A 10,449-nucleotide genomic window follows, 5' to 3' on the forward strand; every position below is an offset into this window, starting at 1 on the left:
TCTGGACATAGATCATACACTCTGATGGTATTCTTACCTATGCCTCTCTGTCACGCACACCCACACAAACTCAAACACACACACATGAAGAAGATATAGCCTTCTTAAAGGGCAGTGAATCATCTCCCTTTTTAACTGGTTTAAAGTATAAAAACAGCTCAAAACAAGTCTGTTTTACCTTTAAATTTGGAGAATGAAGGTTATCTGCCTGAAGTTGAGCTACATTGAATTTTAGCAGATCCTAACTTGAAGTAAGTTTTATAATTATGGGGTGTTTTAAGGGACAAATGTGATGTATTTGAAATCTTCTAAAAGAGGTTGTTAGCTCTAATATGACTGCAGGATGCAGGTTACCTTCCTGTCGGTTTTCTAATACATCAAAGTATGATGCCAGAGCGATAATCTACTTCGTCTTGTGCTTCTTCCTCTGCTATAAGCAGGTCATTCCTCCCGAGAGATCATTCAAGGCCTTTGTTTGCTTCTCAGAGGGAGGCATACTGCTTGCCTACACACACCCACTGCCTGGCCTGGTGCTTTCCTAAACTTTCCCAAATCAACTATACCTTAAGAAAAATTTCATGCGCACAGTTTTCACTTTGAAGAAAGTCAAAAGGCTCTGTTCTTTTCTTTTCTCTCTCTTTTTTTTTATTTGCAGAATGAATAGTGCATTGAACTGTGAGGGGCATTTCTTGAACCTCCTCTGCAGTATTGACCCTTCACCAGTGGGAGGCAGTCCGTTTGTCACCTCATAGGTCAAAGGACCAGCAGTGTGACACAGTGGGGGGGCTAGGAAGGGGGAGCAATCCAAGCTGCCACCAACTACTTCCTGACTCTCTGTGTGACATTGGCTTCCTATCTCACAGACGCTTTTTTTTTTTTAAATATTCCTCAGCAGAAATGAGCTTTTAATATCACTGACACCACAAATTTATTAAGTAATATGGAAAAATGAGATCTGGCAGCATGCTCCGGAGAGAGGCCTCACTCTCAATACGCCCCAAATGGCTGCCGTTTATCATTTTTAATACCAAAATGCAATTTAGTGATGTTGTGTATTTTCATTACACACGCACGCCAGGTGCCTTCTGACAGTATCGCACTAATGTTGTCAATTAGGTAATTTATTCTGAGGGATTATGAGAGGGGAATGAAACAAGGTTTCATGTGTTCTTCTAGGCATTCCCCGGTTACGGCTGTACAGCTAATCTAATACGTAACCCCCCTGATTTGTTTAATGGATGAGACTTTACTGCTGCAAGAGGCACACCAATAAAAGCCGGGGCGCTCCCGAGGCTATTGTGCCTGGTAATGATACCAAACACACAATGTGAGAGTTATGAAGTCATTTTTTATCATGCGGTACATTGTTTTGCACTGCTGGTGCTGAGTAACTTAAGGCAATCTCTCCTTTTGGCACAACACCTCTCCCTTACACTTAGATAAAACCTCTATTTGATAAACCGTCCCGGCAGCAAGCCGCAAAGCTGAGGGAAGTTTTAGTGATGGGACATTTAGTCTTTTTAAATTTTTTTCTTTTTGACAGATATTCCTGTTTTAATGTAAGAACAGTTCCTCTGGCATGTCTTGTTAGACTAGAAACAACTTCAAGTGAGAAGAACTTGTGGAACAGATTGGGTTTTTTTGGGGGGGAGGGGGTCACATGGTTACGTTTAAAATGAAAAAAATCATCTATTCAAAAGGCAGTCAATGGCCTCGCTGACCTCCACAGGGGTTGGCAATGTCCTCCAAACAGTACATTAATAGAGGGATTTCCACTTAAAAAAAAACAAGTCTCAAGGCAGGACTCTGCACTAAGTGGTCTTTTTTTTTTTTTTTTGTAGCAGGACAAATGCAACGATTAAGTTGTATGGATCTACAGAGGAGACCCAACGATGCCAGATAGCCTTGCAGGTCCGCTTTCATGCTTCTCGGTGTAATCTTTTTTTCAAAACAACACAAGAGAAAGAAGATGAATACGTCTTTCAGAAAACATAATTTATTGCCATTTCTTTGTTGCCACGGCTGCAAAAAGGTAGACGCATTTGTAAGTGTCAAAACAAAATGCTTCGTTGAAAAGATAGTGCTGAAGTAGGCTGAGGAAGGTAACTGAAGAGGTAAAAGACTATCAGGAAACCTCGGAGAATTCAAAGCCACGGCGTTTCTATGCATTGATGGAATACCGAATCAATAGGTATGCATGTACCTATTAAACCTAGTAAACTCCAAAAACAACGATAAAAGTTTATTACCCACGATGACTTTTTCTTTTCCTGCTTTTGAATTTTCCCTCCTTCTTCGCGTACACGTGATGTACAACAAGGGCATGCGAATGTGATCTTTATTATTGCAGAAACTGAACTGAACTATAACCTCAGCTAATGACACAGTGAGGGCTGGCAAGGAGCTGATTGGCTGAGAAGCAGGGGTGGGGCTGACGAAGATTGATTAACTGACAAGAAACAGGTGACAGGTCCCTCCAAAATAGGCGGGAAACAGACGAATAAAGGAATACGAAGAAGGGAAGTAGATTTCAAAATAAACAGGAACTGACTCAAGATCTGATCGAAACCCAGTTCAGGAAAAAACAAGAAAACAAGTAAAGACACAAAGATCAAAACTACAGTTTCTACGATAATACAAACATAAGAGCCCAAAACTTGAAAGTCCAGTACAACAAGTGAATAAGTGACTCTGGTAGAATGGTGAAAGGCTGTGACCTCAATAAGCATGTTTTGGCTAGAGTTCAAGAATTCATATTCACACAAGTGTCGGATAGTTAAAAAAATCATGAGGAGATGGCGTTTCATGTTCAAAAGGTAAGAAAATAAAAGATGAGAAAAGAGTCTCTTTGGGAGTACAAACATGATGAGTCTCTTTCAGTCTGGTTTCAACTGGCCTGTTTGAAACCAGCTGATATTGAGTTCGAAGGAAAGCTTGAGGTTTTTTTCATCACCTGCTTTGTAATAAAACAAAGTGGTATAGTTGATGGCAACAACACAGCGCCCAGGACAAACAACTGAACTCCATACTAACCCTAATTTCACCTGTCTTGTGCATCATTAACATGCACCTGTATTCTGACTTAAGCTGACACCGTAGTGAATAGAGGGCTGCTAGTCTCCCAGGAGCATCCAGAGCAGGTTAGCAGTTGTTTACAGCTCCATTTGTCTTGCATAGCCAGATTTTCCTCAGTAGCACTGTAGTCAAACCAGTTGCCCAAGAAATTCAGAGCACACCTGTATTCTGACCTTTATGGTAAAAGCAGCCCTGAAAGTTATCAGGGACACTGAAAGCACTAACAACAAAAAACACAAATATGAGAACCACTTATCTGAAAGTCTCCAAAGTCAACACTGCACTCAGATCCCCAACGTTACAGCCACCGGGCGTTAACGCCAGCAGAAGATGGGAGAAAATTATTATTCTTTGAGACTTTCGGTTTTGGTCTTGACTGACCGCAACTTCCTGCCGGAGGGGAGTTTTTCCAAATAGTTTGTGTCCAGTGTTGGGTCGGCCACAATTTCTGTCATCCCTCCAGGACCCTGAGGCTTGCAGGTCCTGGAGGGATGACAGATTGTACCCAATCACCTTCTCAGCAGAGCGAATGATACGCTGCCCTTGTCCTTGGCAGTGGCTGCAGCGCACCAGATGGTGATGGAAAAGGTGAGGATGGACTCAATAATGGCAGTGGAGAAGTGCGCCATCATAGACTCTCAGGATGAACTTCCTCCAACGCCGCAGGAAGTGTTGCCTCTGCTGTGCACCAGTATTTGAGGTCCTGCCGACTAGCCTCTCAGGGTGATGGTGGGGGTTAGTGCGGCAGGGTTGTTCCTTAGGTGTGTTTGCTCTAGGACACCAAGCTGTCACTCTCTCACCTGTAGGTAGACTCCTCCCCACCAGAGACGAGCCCCATGAGGGTCATCCAGGAACTTCAGGAGCTCAACAAACTGATGACTGCAGCTGCTGGTGTATGGGGAGAGGAGCAGAGTGCAAACTGCAGGGGGTGAGGGGTGGGGGGTTGGGGTCCAGGAGTGCATCAGATGTTCCAATGACTCACAGCCACGGACGTCAGAGCAACAGATCCCTAGATATAAAGTCTCGTGGATTGTTGTCGTGATCTTAAGGAGGCTGCTGCTATGTGGCGTGTCTTCAGTGAGGTGTTGAAAATGTCTGTGAACAGCGGAGACAGCTGATCAGCACAGTGCTTCGGGGTGAACGGAGAGAAAGAGCCTGGCCCCGGCTGCTTTGCGGGGGTTCCGTCTCTTCTGTCTCAAACAAGAGAGGGGATAGATAAACAGAGATGACACATCATTTGACACGTTGACAGATAAAAAATTGAAACAGCCAAACCTTGAACCCCGCTGTGGGCTGCGATCCAAGCAAGCCTCCACCGTGAAAAGTGACACTCTTGCTTGCGATTTGCATCAGCTTTGTACGCATAATCACCGTGATATATGCAAGATCAGTAATTGTCATGCAAACTGGGAGATGTTGTGTAATGGAGTCTAAATGACAATATTTGTACAACAAACCAGTGTGAATTCTCCTGGGTAGATCAGGAAGATGGGAGCTTAGCGATTCACGTCGGCAGATTAGTATTTCATGGAATAATTCAGAATGCAGATCAGTGGGAATGGTAGGGACTGATGGGTAGTGTGTTTATACAAATTTTATTCAATTATAAAAATTAAAATAAGAATGAAGAAAAAAGCTGGCTGTTGTTGACAGCGTTGTTCTTGGCAGCTACAGTGGCAGGATTATTTCCTCCAGGATTGTGCGGCATTAGTTTTAACTTTGATTTCTCTGCTAATGAAGCCTTACTGTAACGAACATTTAATTAGAAAAAAAAAAAGAAAGTTTGTTTATTTTTGCAACAACTAAAACATATGCAAATATATCAAGGGAATCTAACTTGTGAGATTAGATTTGGCTTAATAGTGATCATGCAGGAAAAAAAATATGCATGTTCAAATTATAAATATGGTTTAAAGAAATTGAAAAGTGCAATTATTGCCACAACATTAGAGGGAATGATCTTTTTTTTTGTGTCACTGTCCTGATTTTATTTTAAAAACATTAACATGAAATTATAATGTGACTTTTCAGTGTTTTTTTTTTTTTTATCAAAGCGAGGTTATGGTTTAAACCTGTAGAATACCATTTACAGGCTGGAATATCTCCTCAGCAACGCAATTCTTCATTTAAAATGATATTCGGGCACATTTTGCTCCTCACGCCATTTGGATAGGACGCTTGGCCATATGGCGACTTCGATAAAATTTGGACATATATTGTTCAGCTCTGAACACACTGATTTAAACTTGAAGGCACCTGCTACTATCAGTGTACATGAACGCTTAGTTTTAGAACGGCTAAATGAGTTTCTGTGAAAATGACAGTTGTGGGATGCCTGCATGGCAGAGATGGAGATTTGGGTGTTTCTGACATGTTTCCAGCTGTCCAGCTGGGGAGGCATCATAAACAATGCCTATTTCCCAGAGTAATTTACACACCTCTCCTGAGAATGAGCAAGCAACGGGGACGATAAGACTTTGTGGGCGACGCCTTTGTGGATGCGTATTCAGAAAAAAACAACAACAACCCCCCCAAAAAAACCCGACAACATCCTAGACCGTCGAGGTCGGGCGGCCATACGTCTCCGCGTGTGTGCTCGCACTTTCCCTCTCATCATCAAAGTCATATGGTGACTAAAGACTCAACTCTGACAAGTTGTGCATCAGCGTGACTCGGTGAGCAATGAGCAGCGTTAGCCCATTACACACACATGATTACGTGGCCATTTCCTCAGTGAATGAGGCTCATCAGAAGTCACCGAAGAAGCCACTGACTGTGTAATTGTTTCCCATTAGGGGAAATGTTGACTAGCGTTGAGTTGCATCTCACTGCAGAGCTCGCTGATGAATGTGCACTGTCCGCAGAGCAAAGAGGGCTGATTCTGCTGTGGGTTATGATGGAATTGCTTAAAACCCCAAACCCACCGCATCAGTTTTAGAGCGAGAGTAATGCATCATTTTTTTTTCTCTCTCCTCCTTTTCGAATGAGAAAGGAACTGCGGGGCAAGAGTTCAGATGTTTGTTGCTTCGCTGAAGCGACACCAGACTTTAAACATTATTATCAGTCATATCAGTGCCCGGAGCATAAATTTCTCTGTAGCTCAGATACAGTCAGCTCTTTACACACCAGTGTGTCACTGTAGGGACCATATTTCTTTCCTTTCTCTCTCTCGCTCTTTCTCTCTGTCTCTCTCTTTTTTTTTAAATCTGCCACTGGAGATGATCACAATAACAAAAATCCAGCGTTCCTTTATTCATCTGCAAAAAAAAAAAGCGTATGTTTTGGCCGGTAGTCATCACATACTTGCTTTGAAGCCTACAAGTTTTTGTTTTTTTTTTTCCAAAAAAAAAAAAAAAAAAAAGGTTAGCGCGTGCCCTTGTGAAGGTTCTGTAAATTGGATAGCTTACACTGCAAATTACAGACCGGTCGTGAGTTAAAATGAGGCCAAACATGTCAAGTGAGAAGCAAGGATGAGACAGAAAGAAGACTTTTCTCAAGTTATTAAAGGCCTATTAAGGCCTGAGATGAGCTTTGATACCTCACCATGAGCATCAAGCAGGGATTTCAAATGAGGGGATGGAGAGAGAGAGAGAGAGAGAGAGAGAGAGAGAGAGAGAGAGAGAGACCACTGGCCCCAGCGTGGGTTTCTTGTACACTGCTGCCATCTACAGGATGGAGCTGGGAACGTCCTCATAACTGCTGTCTACAGCTGTGACGAGAGAAAAAAAGCTTCCCCTGTTTAGATCCTGGATAAATATGGCTTAATATATTAATATCAGAACGATGAAGAACAACTACCATATACTTTTAGTAAAAAAAAACAACAACTAAAGATGTCTGACTGCTTATGGTTAATAGTACCAAGCAACCACTGGATGGCACTAAGAGACAGAGTCTGAAGGTCAACAATAGTTCAGTTCATCTCAGTGTAAAAAAGCTTAAAAAACAATTATTTGGGGGGGAGGGAAGGTACAAAACACTAATACAAACCTTGCATGTGTGTTTGTATCTCAGTGTGTGTAGGCCTGGTGGAGGGAGATAAATAAAGACCGACAGAGGGATAATAACCAGATGGAATCACACAAAGCTCCCAAAGTTTCCATATCAAACCACAAAGACAGTAAATGCCCCAGCACTCTGACTTTAGTGTATCTCGTGCGTTACATCGACTGCAAAAAACCCCAACAATGAATCCATGAACACCTGAGCGTCACTGTCGCAGAGGTATATCACTCTTCTGCTGTCCAACTCTCTTGACCATGCAGTTGCTAGCAAGCAGCTCATGTGAAACAATTCTCAGGAATCACACAGTATAAAGAAATGCAATCTCTCTAATCTCTGTCCAAGGATGTATTATTTTAGTACTTCTTAAACTCTCCTTCAGCTGGGCGATTTTTGAAGTCATACTAATTTTAAATAGTACACAAGAAACGTTAGATGTGCAACAAACTAACATGTTCTTGCTTTGTCTGCTTTTAAATGATTCCAGACAAATTAATCGAAAAACGTAATAAACTGGTGATATTTTTGATTTACGTTAACATGCTGACAGACATTGCTTGCCTGTTTGAAGTGGACAAATGCAAATGTCCATTATTAGCAAATGAGTTAGGTTACATCATATCGCCAGAAGATGGCAGCAGAAACAATGCTAAGCAAAGGTACAGCAGCAACAAGCAGAGTAGAAGAAGAGTCGTTCCTAAATTAAAAAAAAAAAAAAGGAGACAGGTCTTTAGGAATTACCTTCATTTGGACAAGTTTTAATTGTTCTCCTGTACCAGCTGCTATGGACATGTTGCAGGTTGTTTAGAGACAAAACACAAAGTTTGGGAATAACGGCAAAGACGAGGCAACGTCAGATTTGCTTCAAATTAGATGTTTCCATATCCTGTTTAATGCATCTGCTTTAAAAAAAAACGGCTAAAGCTTCTTCTTTTTTGCACATACCACCTTATCCATCAACCATTTTTTAATGTGATACTTCAAAATACGTTGATGGAAACCTGACTTCTACTGCAGCTCCTCAGCCTAAAAAACAGGTGTAAATGGAATAACACAGCAAGGGCTGACATTTACCTCAGCACTTTGATTTACAGTGTGTCACTGCCCTTGAAACTGATATTGTGATCATACTGAGCACGGTTCCTCCTTTCACCCCCCACCAAAAAAAAAAAATAGTGATTTTGACTGTTAAGGACTTGAAACTTTCTCACAGTGGGAGATGGAAAGATAAATGTTCACAAAATCTCTTTTTTTAAATGCTTATCAGTCTCCTGCTGACATTCAGATAACACAGGCTCGGGTTGATGAAACTTCCTTCTCTCCGAAGAAATAAAACGGTTTTGTGTTCTCATGTATTTCCTGTTTTCAGTTCAGCTCATCGCAGCTGTGTATCCATTTATGTCAAACCACCATTACTGCTATCCTCACATCCCGATGCTAAGTTCCTCTGGTAAAATGTTTATTTCATGACAGCCCCAGAAGTGTATCTCGCTTCCCAGTTTACAGTTCGGCATGATCAGCAGGTGTGCGCCGCTCGACAAAAAACCCACTTTCTCTCTTTCGGTCACGTTCTCTATCTTCCTGTGCCTCTCACTCTGTCAGTTTCTTTATTATTGTTTTTAGTAGTATCTGATGTGTGTGGCGATATACTTTTATGGTGGCCTCCCTACCTGGCTTTTGCTATCTTTCTACTGTTTTGCTCTTCCTTTGACATGTTTAGCAAATTGTCTTTTTTTCTTAAAAATGCATCTCTCAAACTGCAAATAGGACCCTTATCCAACCCCCCACCATGATAGAGGCACATAAGAGCAAAGGAAGGAAAATGGAAGTTCCCCCACAGTCCTACTTCCTCCCCGCGACCTTGCTCTTTTTAGGCGCTCTGACCACAAACATGCCCAACATTACTCAGATGCCTCTGCAACGACACCAAGTCTTCCTCATCTACATTATGGTGGCTGTGCAAAGGGTGTCAAAAATTTGACCTCAAACAGATATACACAGTTAACAGTCTGTTTATTTACCAGCGTTAACGGATATTTTAAGATCGAGGGGAAAATACAGGAGACTCGCAGGCTGTGCAGTCCTTCCATTTTAATAGTTGGAAAGAAAAGAATCCTGTGTGTGTGTGTGTGTGTGTGTGTGTGTGTGTGTGTGTGTGTGTGTGTGTGTGTGTGTGTGTGTGTGTGTGTGTGTGTGTGTGTGTGTGTGTGTGTGGCTGCCGTGTGTGAAGTTTGAAGGGCTGGGCCAACATCCACTACCACCTGGCAGGAAAAACAGGAATAGGTCTTGTCACTGGGTGATTGCACAACCTTGCTAAGGATTCACTCTCGGCTGAAAAAGACCTGGAGCTGCTCCTTGCTGAGTAACTTGAAACCCCCGAGGACAGGCTACACGACTTATAACAACAACAAAAGCAACATTGACTCTCGATCTCTTCAAAACTACTCACAGGGAAAATAAATTGTGTTATTTTAAACGCCAGGATCACCAATTGGTGGGTATATAATCTGGACTCAGTGAGCTTGACCAAATGCTTTCCGCAGACGAACATTTCTTCACGTGGGCCAAAGTTTAAGCTCGAAAGAATCAGCCTGATTTTACTATTTACATGCTCTGAACTTCACTGCATGTTTGTCTGATTAAAGTGGCTCTACAAGGTGCATTTCAACACTTGAGAGTGTGTATGTGGGTGGATGGCAGTAGTTTCTAATAATTTGGACACCTCCAGAAAGATTTTATCATCAAACAAGATCTACAGAAGAAGCTGCATGAGTGGTGGCGCCTGAGAGAGGAAGTTGTGAAACCAGAGACACAAAGCTGCCTCAGGCCTCTGTCCCGAAGAGAAAGAGAGAGAGAGAGAGAGAGAGAGAGAGAGAGAGAGAGAGAGAGAGAGAGAGAGAGAGAGAGAGACATGAGGCTAAATACCTCTGTCACATGTGTTATATGCTCATAATACACTCAGCAGTCATCAAAGTGTAGTTCCCACGTAAATAATACACAAGTTCTGAGCAGTAGAATCATTTCAGAAACACCTCTGGGATTTTCACACTCTTGAGTTTGCTGAGAACGTAGACGCAGCCGGAGCAGCAGATTAGTCAGACAGGTCAGAGAGGAATGACAACTAAAGCTGTTCTGACGAAACTCCGACTCTGACCATGTTCATCCCGTCAGTCTGCACTGATGTCATACGTGCGCGTCACCTTCTCAGGAACAATTCTGACCGCACAGTTACTGTACCTCAAACCCAAACCCCAGACCTCCATATTTTCAAACAAGCTGGGAGGATACGGAATGGAATATGTCTAAATTATTATTGATCGCTAATTATCAGACAAAGTTTTTCAAACTGTATGTTGTAGCGTAGTGAAATCA

Source organism: Aulostomus chinensis, chromosome 12, assembly GCF_037954235.1.
Source record: "Aulostomus chinensis isolate RoL2024-O1b breed Wild chromosome 12, RoL_Achi_v1.0, whole genome shotgun sequence".
Classification (NCBI taxonomy): Eukaryota; Metazoa; Chordata; class Actinopteri; order Syngnathiformes; family Aulostomidae; genus Aulostomus; species Aulostomus chinensis.